Source organism: Phocoena phocoena, chromosome 2 (assembly GCF_963924675.1).
Source record: "Phocoena phocoena chromosome 2, mPhoPho1.1, whole genome shotgun sequence".
NCBI lineage: Eukaryota > Metazoa > Chordata > Mammalia > Artiodactyla > Phocoenidae > Phocoena > Phocoena phocoena.
In genome coordinates this window covers 140355174-140368684 of record NC_089220.1, presented here as the reverse complement: position 1 = coordinate 140368684, position 13511 = coordinate 140355174, and the positions used below count along the sequence as shown (strand labels likewise).

The window sequence follows — 13511 nt, the reverse complement described above, 5'->3', positions numbered from 1 at the left end:
CAGGATGGAGAAGGAGGAATGTTAAGGAGCAAATCCCTTTACCTTCTCTCTACTCCATCCCTTCAAAATCACTGTCCCTCCATTCCCACTTAGCTAAAAAATGGCTTTAAATATCTTAGGATTGGCATGGCTATCACAGAAATCCCCATGGTAATACCACAATACCACCTACTACATTAACAGTATATATGTGTATATATATATATATATATATATATATATATATATACACACCTTATGTACTTTCCAGTGCTAATGAGATGATGCAATTGGTCCATTCAGAGAAAGCTGTGGCAATGGGAATTGGTATAATTCTCTTAAAAAGCAATTTGACAGTACTTGCAAAGAGCCTTAATAGAGATGTGACTCTCTTTTGACTCATCAGTACCACTCCTAGAAACTTTTCCTTAAGAAAAAGTCCTCCCTCCTTTTCACAAAGATGACACCAAAGGCAAAGAAGGAAGCCCCTGCCCCTCCCAAAGCCGAAGCCAAAGCAAAGGCTTTGAAGACCAAGAAAGCAGAGTTGAAATGTGTCCACGGCCAGAAAAATAAAAAAAAACATTCGCCTGTCACCCACCTTGCCACAGCCCAAAGCACTGAGGCTCAGGAGGCAGCCCAAATATCCTGCAAAGAGCACCCCAGGATAAACAAGCTTGACCGCTATGCCATCATCAAGTTCCCCCTCACCGCCAAGTCAGCCATGAAGAAGACAGAAGACAGCACACTTGTGGTCCTTGTGGATGGCAAGGCCAATAAGCATCAAATTAAACAGGCTATGAAGAAGCTCTATGACATTGACGTGGCCAAGGTGGACAACTTGACCAGGTCTGATGGAAAAAAGAAGGCATATGTTCGCCTGGTTCCTGACTATGATGCTTTGGATGTTGCCAACAAAATTGGGATCACCTAAACTGAGTCCAGCTGGCTAATTCTAAATATAAAAGTTTTCACACAAAAAAAAAAAAGAAGAAGAAGAAGAGAGAAAAAAAGAGAGAAAGAAAGAAAGAAAGAGGGCTTCCCTGGTGGCGCAGTGGTTGAGAGTCTGCCTGCCGATGCAGGGAACGCAGGTTCGTGCCCCGCTCCGGGAAGATCCCACATGCCGTGGAGCGGCTGGGCCCGTGAGCCATGGCCGCTGAGCCTGCGCGTCCAGAGCCTGTGCTCCGCAATGGGAGAGGCCACAACAGTGAGAGGCCCACGTACTGCAAAAAAAAAAAAAGGAAAAAAGAAAGAGAGAGAGAGAGAAAGAAAGAAAGAAAGTTCTATCCAAAAGAGAATGGCCACATGCCTAATATTTACTACAACCTTATTTGTGATAGTGAAAGTTTGAAACATATGAATAAGTAACTTACGGCATGCAACATTGTATAACTTACCACTGAGTATGTAACAGAAAACATTTGATTACATATTAAATGAAAAAAGATATAATTTGCTCAACTATACTGAGAACCACTGAATTATATACTTTTAAAGGGTGAACTTTTGGGAATTCCCTGGTGGTCCGGTGGTTAGGACTCTGTGCTTTCACTGCCAGGGCCTGAGTTCAATCCCTGGTCGGATCCCCGTGTGGCCAAAAAAATATAAAAAAATAAAAGGGTGAACTTTGTGAATCATATCAATTTCTTTTAAAAAGATAAAATTCTCCATTTTTACTTTTGTGTCAGCCAAGATCAGCAGAAAACAGATACTCAATGTGTGTAACTGAAGAAAGTTAATGAAGGGACAGTGTATAAAGATGCTGGCAGGGTTGAGGGAAACCAACAAGGGATAATGAAATACCCCAGGGCTAATGCTGAGAAGCCATTATCAACCATAGGCCTGAAGGGGCAAAGAGATGGAACCAGTGCTCAGAGCAACAGCTGAAGGAGAGGGAGGGCCAGTAGGAACTTTGAGGAATACAGCGCTTTCTCTCTCTCTCTCTCTCTCTCTCTCTCTCTCTCTCTCTCTCTCTCTCTTCCTGTGGTACCTCCCACTGGCTGAACCCAAGAGGAAGCCTAAGGGCAAGTGACCCCAGATGACACTGCCCTTCAAGGTCAGCCTCTAGAGAAGGATGGAGAGGAGTGGATCTGGAAGCAGATTATCTAGCAGGTATGTGATCATATAGCAATGTGAGAACCATCTAAACATATGGCCGAGGGTTTCCCTGGTGGCGCAGTGGTTGAGAGTCCGCCTGCCGATGCAGGGGACGTGGGTTCGTGCCCCGGTCGGGGAAGATCCCACATGCCGCGGAGCGGCTGGGCCCGTGAGCCATGGCCGCTGAGCCTGCGCGTCTGGAGCCTGTGCTCCGCAACGGGAGAGGCCACAACAGTGAGAGGCCCACGTACCAAAAAAAAAAACACAAAAAAACCCAGCACATATGGCCGAGGACCTTAAGGGGACCTGGAAAATCAGGGTTTGTAGGGATAAAAAGTGGAGGAAGTTAGAGAACAGGTAGGATGGGTAGAGGGGGCAGGAAAGATTTAACTCAGGCTGAGACAAGGATGAGAGCCAGACGCGGGAATGATTTATTGTTTGGTCAAATACTGAGCTAGAGTCTGAACTCTGGAAGAGATTAATAGGAGATACAGAGCTAAATCAGAGTGTAGCATTAGAAATTCTTCCCCTATTGGCTATTACCCTGTATGTCTCCTTCCCAGCTTAACTTCATGCCTTCAACAAGTAATTGTTCAGTACCTATTATGTGCCAGGAACTGTTAGGCCCTGGGGATTGAGGAAGGAACAAAATTAACTTAACATCCTCACTCTCCTGGAGTTTACATCCTGGTAGGGGGAAGAGACAACAGATAAGTAAATATAAGTCAAGGGTGATAGGTGCTATAAAGAAAAGCACAGGAGAGAATGGAAATAAAATTCTGCCCGTTCTACCTCTTAAAAAAAGCCCATACATGCATTCACACAGCAGAGCTCCTGAGTAAATCAGGACTTTGATATCTCTCACCCGGCCTAATATCAGACTATCCTAACTGATCTTCCTGCCTGCAGCACACTCCAACCAGTCCTCCACTCTGCTATGAGGATCTTTCTGAAACAAATCTTGTCAGTACCCTGCTTTAAAAAGTACCCTCCAGGAACTTCCCTAGTGGTCCAGTGGTTAAGAATCGCCTTCCAAGGCAGGGGACACAGGTTCGATCCCTGGTCGGGGAACTAAGATCCCACATGCTGCGGGGCAACTAAGCCCAAGCCCACGCACCTCAACTGTAGAGCCCACGCATTCTGGAGCCTGTGTGCCACAACTAGAGAGAAGCCTGGGCTCCACAACTAGAGAGAGAAGCCTGCACTCTGCAACTAAGACTCGACAAAAAATAAAATAAATTAAATTAAAATAAATAATGTTAATGTTAAAAAATTAGGGCTTCCCTGGTGGCACAGTGGTTGAGAGTCTGCCTGCCGATACAGGGGACATGGGTTCGTGCCCCAGTCTGGGAAGATCCCACATGCCGCAGAGCGGCTAGGCCTGTGAGCCATGGCCGCTGAGCCTGCGCGTCCGGAGCCTGTGCTCCGCAACGGGAGAAGCCACAACAGTGAGACGCCTGCGTACCGCCAAAAAAAAAAAAAAAAAAAAATTGTTTATACTGAGCCTGCACTCTAGATCCCGCTAGCCACAACTACTGAGGCTGCGTACCACAACTACTGAAGCCCATGCGCCTAAAGCCTGTGCTCTGCAACAAGAGAAGCCACCACAGTGAGAAGCCCATGCACTGCAACAAAAAGTAGCCCCTGCTCGCTGCAACTAGAGAAAGCCAGCACACAGCAACAAAGACCCAATGCAGCCAAAAATAAATAAATAAATTTATTTTTAAAAAGATTGTTTAAATAATCAGTAAAAAGTACCCTCCAATGCTTTTATTTGCTTACCATGTGGAATAAGGCCTAACCTCCTTATCATGGACCTTATCTTCTGGATCCATCACTTGCATGTACCTCTTTCATTCTCCTCTTCTATCAACTGTAATTGTCTGTAGTCTATTGAATGCTGCACTGTCTCTCATTTCTGTACCATTGTCCATACTGCTCTTTCCGTTTGGAACCTTCCCACCTCCTCCCAAGGTTGGCAATCTTCTTATTCTTTTAAGCCCATTAACTGCCACCTTTTTGGTCAAGCTTCCCTGACCTTCCCTGGTGTGAGGGAGTATCTTCCAGTTCCCACCTTTGTGTTATGAGTATATCTTACTGTATAGGTACCTCTAAATGTACTTATCATACCATATAATTCTAGTTCTTGGAGCTCAGGTGTACATGATGGGGTTAAATATGTTCCATGGGTCAGGGACCCTATATTCTTTTGTTCATGTGTGACCATCTTTTGTTACTTATTCAACCTAAAAACTAGAATTGACAACTTACATATATTCCCCCATCCAGTGCTTAATCTTTTTTTCTTTCAGTTTTATTGAGATATAACTGATATAGAGCACTGTGTAAGTTTAGACGTACAGCATAATGATTTGAATTTCATACATTATGAAGTGATTACCACAATAAGACTAGTGAACATCTATCATCTCTTATAGATACATAATAAAAGAAAAAGAAAAAAATTGTTTTCCTTGTGATGAAAATTCTTTGGATTACTCTCTTAACAACTTTCATATATAACATACAGCAGTGTTCATTATATTACTCATGTTGTACATTACATCCCTAGTACTTATAACTGGAAGTTTGTACCTTTTGACCACCTTCATCCAATTCCCCTTCCCCTCCCCATCCCCTCCCCATACCCTTGCCTCTGGTAACCATAAATCTGACCTCTTTTTCTTAGAGTTTGTTTGCTTGTTTCTTTGGGGGGTTTTTGAAGTATAACTGACCTACAGCACTACGTTAGTTCTTGGTGTTCAACACAGTGATTTGATATTTTTATACATTACAGAATGATCACCACCCCATTGCTTAATCTTGTGTTTATCATTTTCTTGCTCTTAAAAAGATTTTTATGTAAAAAATAAACATTTTAGGGCTTCCCTGGTGGCACAGTGGTTAAGAATCCGCCTGCCATTGCAGGGGACAAGGGTTCGAGCCCTGGTCCAGGAAGATCCCACGTGCCGCAGAGCAACTAAGCCCACAACTACTGAGCCTGCGAGCCACAACTACTGAGCCCGCGTGCCACAACTACTGAAGCCCACGCACCTAGAGCCCATGCTCTGCAACAAGAGAAGCCACCGCAATGAGAAGCCTGTGCACCGCAACGAAGAGTAGCCTCCACTTGCCACAACCAGAGGAAGCCCGCACACAGCAACGAAGACCCAACGCAGCCAAAAATAAAAAAAAATTAAATTAAAAAAAATTAAAAAAACAAAAACCATTTTATTAAAAATAATATATATATATTTTTTCTGTACCATGCGGCTTGCAGGACCTTAGTTCCCCAACCAGGGATCAGAGCCATGCCCTCAGCAGTGATAGCTGTGGAGTCTTAACCACTGGACCACCAGGGAATTCCAAAAAAATTATTTTTAAAAATTGTCCTAGCTTTATAAAAATTTAAAGTTAAAAAGTCTTGCTTCTTTAGGGAACCCTCCTACACTGTTGGTGGGAATGTAAATTGGTACAGCCTCTATGGAGAACAGTATGTAGGTTCCTTAAAAAACTAAAAATAGAGCTACCGTATGATCCAGCAATCCCACTCCTGGGCATATATCTGGAGAAAACCATAATTCGAAAATATACATGTACCCTAATATTCATTGCAGTGCTATTTATAATAGCCAGGACATGGAAGCAACCTAAATGTCCATCAACAGAGGAATGGATAAGGAAGATGTGGTACATATAAACAATGGAATATTACTCAGTCATTAAAAAGAATGAAATAATGCCATTTGCAGCGACGTGGATGGACCTAGAGATTGTCATACTGAGTGACGTAAGTCAGACAGAGAAAGACAAATATCATATGATATTGCTTGTGTGTGGATTCTAAAAAAATGGTACAAATGAACCTATTTACAAAAGAGAAATAGAGTCATAGATGTAGAAAACAAACTTATGGTTACCAAGGGGTAAAGGGGGGGAGGCAGGAGGGATAAAATGGGAGATTGGGATTGACATATATACAACACTATATATAAAATATATAACTAATAAGAACCTACTGTATAGCACAGGGAACTATATAATGACCTACATGGGAATAGAATCTAAAAAAGAGTGGAGGGACTTCCCTGGTGGCGCTGTGGTTAAGAATCCACCTGCCAGTACAGGGGACATGGGGATCAATCCCTGGTCAGGGAAGATCCCACATGCTGCGGAGCAACAAAGCCCATGCGCCACAACTACAGAGCCTGCGCTCTAGAGCCCATGAGCCACAACTTCTGAGCCCACTTGCCGCAACTGCTGAAGCCCAGGTGCCTAAAGCCCGTGCTCTGCAACAAGAGAAGCCACCACAATGAGAAGCCTGCACACGGCAACAAGGAGTAGCCCCTGCAACTAGAGAAAGCCCATGTGCAGCAACAAAGATCCAACGCAGCCAAAGATAAATAAATTTTTAAAAAATTTGTATATGTCTATGTATTTACATACATACATAAGTATATATTTGTGTGTGTGTGAACATGCATACATATTTCCAAAACATATATTATTAATTTTAGTTGTTTTGTTTATTAAAGTAGTATCATTCCCTACATAATAACCTGGGAACTTTTTTTTTAAATTTAACTACAGTTGATTTACAATATTGTGTTAGTTTCAGGTGTATAGCTTCAGATTCTTTTCCATTATAGGTTATTACAAGATATTGAATATAGTTCCCTGTGCTATACAGTAAATCCTTGTTCTTTATGTATTGATATTTTATACATAGTGGTGTGTCCTGGGACTTCTTTTTCACCTTTCATGTTTTATTGCTAAGATCCATCTCAGGTTTGTTGCCTGGAGCTGAGTTTATTTATGGTTGCTGCTGTCGACTATTTCAACATGTAAATATGCTAATATTACTTTGTTGCTGGCAGCAAAGGCTCTTGGTGCCCTGTATTCTTCCCTTTGGCCCACAACTGGTTTTAGCCAAATATGTGGTAGCCAGTTTTGTGGGGCCTCCCATATACTGACAATGCCCACCGCAAGTGCTAGGCCGTAGGCCTCTCCAATTTCTGCTTTAAGGCCTTCTCAAAAGCCACAAGAGCCTTCTCAGCCCTCTCCCAAACACAGACTGAAAGTAAAGAGCATTAACCCTCAACCAATGGGGGGTGTGAGCCAAGGGATAAATGCCCCAAGGTCCCTTTCTTCAGATGGACAATTCTGGGAGGCATTTTTTTTCTTACACAGGATTTTTAAAAATATTTATTTATTTATTTATTTGACTGTGCTGGGTCTTAGTTGCAGCACGCGGGATCTTTGTTGCTGTGTGTGGGATCTTAGTTGCAGCATGTGGGCTCTTAGTTGTTGCATGAGGGCTTTTAGTTGTGACACACAGTATCTTCAGTTGCGGCACACAGGACCTTTAGTTGTGGCATGTGAATTCTTAGTTGCGGCATGTGAACTCTTAGTTGCAGCATGTGGGATTTAGTTCCCTGACCAGGGATCGAACCCAGGCCCCCTGCATTAGGAGCACAGAGTCTTAGCCACTGGACCACCAGGGAAGTCCCTGGGAGGCATTTTGTATATTTCTCAGAGGTCTCCATGGAATCACACTCCTTATGTTGGTGTTTCCTGCTACTTTGCCTCAATCTCACCCTCTTATTCACCCATGCTGCCTGAGGTCACTTCTCAAATGAACAACTTGCACCCAAGTCCTCATCCCAGTCTCTGCTTTTGAGGACTTCAAACTAATACAACCAGTTTCCTGATAATGAGCATTTGGATTGTTGCAGGTTTTTGCTATTGCAAAAGTGCTACTACGAATATTCGTATAAAACCCACTGGTGCACAAGTGCAAGAATTTCTCTTGCATATTTATACAGGAGTAGACTTGTTGGGTCAAAGACTAAGTGAACTTTCAGCTTTACAAGATAATTCCAAACTGCTAACCAAAGTGGTTTTTACCAATTTACGGTTTCAACAACATTGTATACAAGATCTTATTGATCCAAATCCTCTTCAACACTTGGTTTTGTCAGATTTCTTAATTTTCACCTCTCAAATAGATATCGAATAGAATCTCATTGTGGTCTCAATTTGTACTTCTTGATGATTAATGAGGTTGAACATGTATTCATATATTTATTGACCACAAATGTTTCGTCTTTGGGGAAATGTCTCTTCAAAGCTTTTGCCCATTTTTCCATTGCTTGACTATCTTTTCCTCATTAATTTTACGAATTCTTTTACAGTTATGGTTATTCTCCTTTGAAACTCAGAAGCTCAAGATCAAATTAACCATAATCTTCACTGAATATTACCTTTTTCCTGGTTACAAAATTAATGCATGCTTGTTGTAAAAGAAACATGTAAAGAGTACAGACATGTTTAACTTAGAAAGTCTTCCTGCTGTCAGCTCCAGCCTGCCTCCAAGTAGGAATAATTCCCATGAATTGTTTGCCATCCCATATTTTGAGGATTTTGTTGTCACATCTCTCTCCCAGATTAGACTGGAATTTCCCAAGGGTAAGGACTGTGTTGTATTCATCTTTGTATCTTCAGGCCCAGGCACAGTGCCTGGTTTAGACCTGGAACGCAATACATTATTGCTGAATGAATTGCTGAAAGTTGGGTTAGAACAGAAATTTTGAAGTTACAAGAAGACTTCAGTTTGGAACAGAGGATTCAAGTAAAAGTGGGAGATAGCACTGGTAAAATGTGTTAGGGTTTGATTACCAAAAGTCTTGGCCGTTAGGCCAAAGTGTTTGATTTTTATCTTGGAGGCAGTCATCCAGGGAGGCATTCAAGACTTTTCAGGTGGAGGGAGGTTATTTGTTCTTATGTTTTTACCAGTAACAGAATTAGAACAAAACATTGACAGTCCAGTCATCTAATGGCAATGTACAGGATGTAAAGCGGAGGAGGTTGGGGAAAATGAAACTGAAGACAGAAAAATGAATGAATCAAGAAGTTATTAACTTCTGGGGGGACATAGGCACCCATGAAAAACATGAGAACTATGTTTCTGTCAGAAAAATAGGCATAAACCCGAGCCCATGCACTTTTTAAGAACCCTTTGCTCTTGGGTTTGTTAGTCTAAGAGTGAGAGAATAAGAACCTGAACTATGGGGCCAGGATGTGTTCATTCATTCAGACATGTTTATCCATCACCTGCTACATGCAAGGCACTGGGCTGAGTGCTGAGAACAGTTTGAGGCGTGGGGTATGGTATGGCATGGTGGCCAAGAGCATAGATTCTGAGCCCAACGGTCTGATTGCAAACCCCTGCCAGAGGTTTGGGACCTTGGCTAATTTACTGAAGTCATCTACACCCCACAGGTGTTTTACAGAGACAGTACTATCACCACCCTCGTGATTAAGGGGATCTTACATCTGTATAAAGCACTTAGAATTCACAACATGCAGGGAGCCCTCAGCAGAGTTGTAAGGCAGAAACCAGAGTGGAGAGCAAGAGGAGGAAGCAGAGGGCATGGGCTTGATTTCAAGAACTTTTGTTAAAATAGAGGAGAGAGAAGACTAGAAGGGGAAGTGAGGCCAAGGAAGGTTTTTTTGTTTGTTTGTGTTGTTTTTAAGATGAAAAGATATCCTAACTGCTCACAGGGAGGATGTAGTAGAGTGGGAGAGGCTAAAGACACATCACTGATGATCTGTTCCTTCCCGCTAAGGGTACCCAGATGTCGGGAGGGGAGGGCTTTCTGGCAAAGGTGAAAGGCCCGGCTTTAGCTAGGAAGCCACTTCCGCTGGCGAGCTGGAGGAGTGGCGCTGAGCGTTGCCTGGCTGCAGGTGCCGGCTCAGAAGTAACCACAGGCAAGCGAGAAGGAATGTCACCAGTGGGGGAGGGGCGAGGAGCGGCGGCTGGTGGGAGGTCTGAGGAGAGAGAAGAAAAAATTTTGCCATACCATTTAAAAATGGGATGGTCAGAAACCAGAGGAAGCAGACTAGACCGCCAGGAGCTGGTAAATTTGTAAGGGTACTGATCTGCCTGGTTGGGTAACTTCCGGTGGTCCTGGGAACTCCAAGAGGAGGGAAGCATCTAAAGAAGGGGTGGTGAGTGCCAAATGTCATGGTGGTGAAGTTGGGGAGAATGGGGACGGATAGGGGACCGCTGGATTTGCCAGCTGACTGGTCATTACTGAAGTAGGGTCTGGAGGGTCACTGTAGTGTCAAAGCAGATGAAGTCATGGCAGAGAAGAAAGGAGAGAAAAAATGGCAGGGCAGTAAAGCACATGCACTCCAAGAATACTGACTGTGAAATGAAAGGGCAAAGTAAGACATTAACCAAAGAAAGTGACTAAGTCAGTGAGGTGTATTTTTCTTTCTAAAGGTCGGGAAAGCTTTGTATACATAATTATTTTATTTATGTATATATTTATTTATTTATTTGCCACACCGCCCAGCTTGCAGTAATCTTATTTCCCCAACCAGGGACTGAACCCGAGCCCCCTGCAGTGGAAGCATGGAGTCCTAGCCACTGGACCACGGGGGAATTCCCTAATTATTATTATTTTTTAATAAGGCAAAGGCAGCAATTGTACTAGGGCTCCCCAAAGTCAGCAGGGGTGTGATACAAGCATAACATGGTAATAAACAGCTCCTCTGAGCCAGATGTTTTCCATAAGACGACGTTATCACCAATTTATAGAGGAAGAAACTGAGGCTTAGAAAGTGAAGTCACTTGCCCCAAATCACACTGCTAGTATGGGGCAGAGTCAGGATGTGAACCCAGGTCTTATGGCTCTAAAGCACCAATGCTTGTCTACTCGTATACCACAGATAAGCAGAAAAGCTGGCACTACTCAGGAGGAGGGACTGAGGGAAGGAAGAAAGAGTTGGGAGAGATGTGTGTACTAATGATTTGTGTTTATTTAGAATTACTCTCCTTCCCACTCACATATGTAAATGTATGGACTGTTGAAGTTGGCATTATTCAGAAAGCCTTGCTTTACGTAGGAGAAAATTCAAGCCAGAGAACTGAGGTGACCTTTCTGTAGTAAGAGGATTTGTTGGCATGGTCTAAAAAGTTACAGCTGAAGACTCAGGACAATTGCGTGGTCAATTGATTCACCCAACCCTCTACCCAAATGGTTGCTTCATTGGAGCATCAATCTCCTAGTTCAAGGGAATGGAGGTGAAAACAGTTTGCACATATTGACAAATTGTTTATTACGATTATCAACCTGAGACCTTTTGTGGTATATTCTCATCTATGAATGTTTTCTGAGAGGTGACTTCAAAATATCTGCCTAAAGAACAGATCTCATTTCTTTTTGCTAAACTCTCATGTGCAATGAACACAGAGTAAACCAAAACCAAACCATAGTCCAAAGAGAACTGTGTAGTGTTATGGTCGGGTCACAGGCTCTGGCCAGGGATAGAAACAGAGCTTTGGTGAGCAAACTGGGCAACTAGGACCTAAGGTCAGGACACAGGGGGCAGACCCTGTTGCCACACCAAAGTCCCAGCCCCAGAGGTCACAACAAAGGCAGGGGAGAAAATGCTAGGGTTCATGGGCATTTAGTAGACCAGGAAAGAACTGGAAAAGCAGATCTGAGCAGAAAAGAGGTAGCCATCTGACCCAGCTTGCAAATTAACCTCTACATGCCCACAAATGCAATTTTAAATGATCTAATAGCCATATTAAAAAGAGTGAAAAGAAATAGGTGAAATTAAATTTAATGTATTTTATTTAACTCAATATATCAAAAGTATTATCATTACAACTTCTAACCAATATTGCCAATAGTTTACATTTCTTTTTTCATCCTACATCTTCCAGATCTAGGATATATTTTATACTTGCAGCACGCATCTCAGTTCAGACTGGCCCCATTTCAAGTGCTCAGTGAATCATGTATCAAGCAGCCCAAGCTTAAAGAAAATTGAATTATTTTGTCTAAATATTTTTCTCCTCTTTCTTTTTTTCTTTCTTTCTTTCAAAACATGTTGAATTGGGTAGGACTGAATTATGAGGAAGTGGATGAAAACTCTCAGATTCTAAGAGTCTCCAGTTTGAAATTTTAAATGTTTCAGGTACAGCACTCCCAGTCGATTTTCTTTCTATCCCCGAGAAATGGCTTTTTTTATTTGTTTGTTTGTTTTTAGATCCACGGTGCACAGAATCGCTTGGGAAGCTAAAAAGGCAGGGAATGTGATGCAGGTGCCTGCTACCAAATGTTCATTCCTTCTGTTCACTTGTTCGTTTATTTTTTTCCTCTTAACAACAGTTACTAAACAGCAACCATGGGTCAGTGCACCTAGGGCTAGTTTTACAGGCATATTCCCTGGCTTGTGAAACCTACAATTTAGCAGAAAATCCAGGCAAATAAGTAAAATAAAATGTAGTAAGTGTTGTGATAGGGGAGATATGAGGGAGGGGCTGAGTGGCTACTTAGGAGAATAATTTAACCCATCTTGGAGAGATAAGAGAAGGCCTTTGGAGTGGAGGAGGGAATGAAGATTGCCTAAAGAGTGGCTAAAAGGGAGAAGGGAGGGCTAAAAAATGCTCGAGGCAGAAAGAGCAGAGGTAGGGAAGGCCCAGAAGCTTTTTGTGTAACTGAGAAAAGCTTGGTGCGATTGGGGCCCCCAGGGTGAGAGGTAAGGCTGGTATCATGCATTTTTCTCTGGTCAGCCTATTTAACAGTGGGAGCCGGAAGGCAGGATGTTGACAAATCTGGAATAGGCAGGCCCAGCACAGGAAGTACTCCACCCCAAAAGTATTCCTTCACCAGTTCAGTTCAACTTTACTAGTTACAGACTCAAGTGGGTTAACTAGCTCTTCTTTATAAAAGCAAGAATTTCTCCTACAGTGATTATTCTCTTTTCAGATTATGTCAGGCCTTGATACTGTATTTCTGATTCAGAAAATTGAACATGATTGAAGTTCCATGTACCAAAGGACAAATAAAAGTACGTATAAAATTCAGGAGTGGAACTAATGAAGCAGTGTTAATCCTGCCCAGGGGAGGTCTGAGCAGGCTTCACACAGCAGATGACACTTAATAGCCATTATTTACTAAGTATCAGGTACCGTTCTAGTGGTTTACATTCTTAGCTCACTTTATCTTCATAAAAACTTTAGATACCACAATCCCTGCTTACAGATAAAGAAATTGAGGTACAAAGAAGTAAAATAACTTGTCTAGAGTCACACAGTTTGTAGAGGGTAAAGCAGTTTGGTCCAGAACTCTTCATTAACCCCTCTGTCACATCCTGGGGCTGCAGGTGTTTGCATATGCCTGGATTGTGTGGCGGTGAAGCATTGACAAAGAATCAGAGATCAGACTGATGAGAGAGGCAGTGACTAAACCATGCAGAGTTTCAGCACGAGCACCTTGAAGGCAGGCTCAGAATAGCCTTTAGGTTAATGTTTTTTACTATTTCAGTGCATGTATATAAATGATTGCTAGTGATCATATCTTTGAATGTAGTTACATTAAGAGAACATTATATTCAAATCCAAATTTACACAAACCACA

General features: G+C 42.5%; 1 non-coding gene and 1 pseudogene across 1 annotated transcript; one reads left to right on the top strand and one right to left on the bottom strand.

Moving 5' to 3' along the window:
* The first annotated feature begins 439 nt into the window (after nt 1-439).
* LOC136118532 (large ribosomal subunit protein uL23 pseudogene) lies at nt 440-910 on the top strand (annotated as a pseudogene).
* A 6594-nt stretch (nt 911-7504) lies between these two features.
* On the bottom strand, nt 7505-7577 carry TRNAR-CCU (transfer RNA arginine (anticodon CCU)). The gene has a single exon. It is a non-coding gene; the product is annotated as a tRNA-Arg (tRNA).
* Between the last annotated feature and the right edge of the window lie 5934 nt (nt 7578-13511).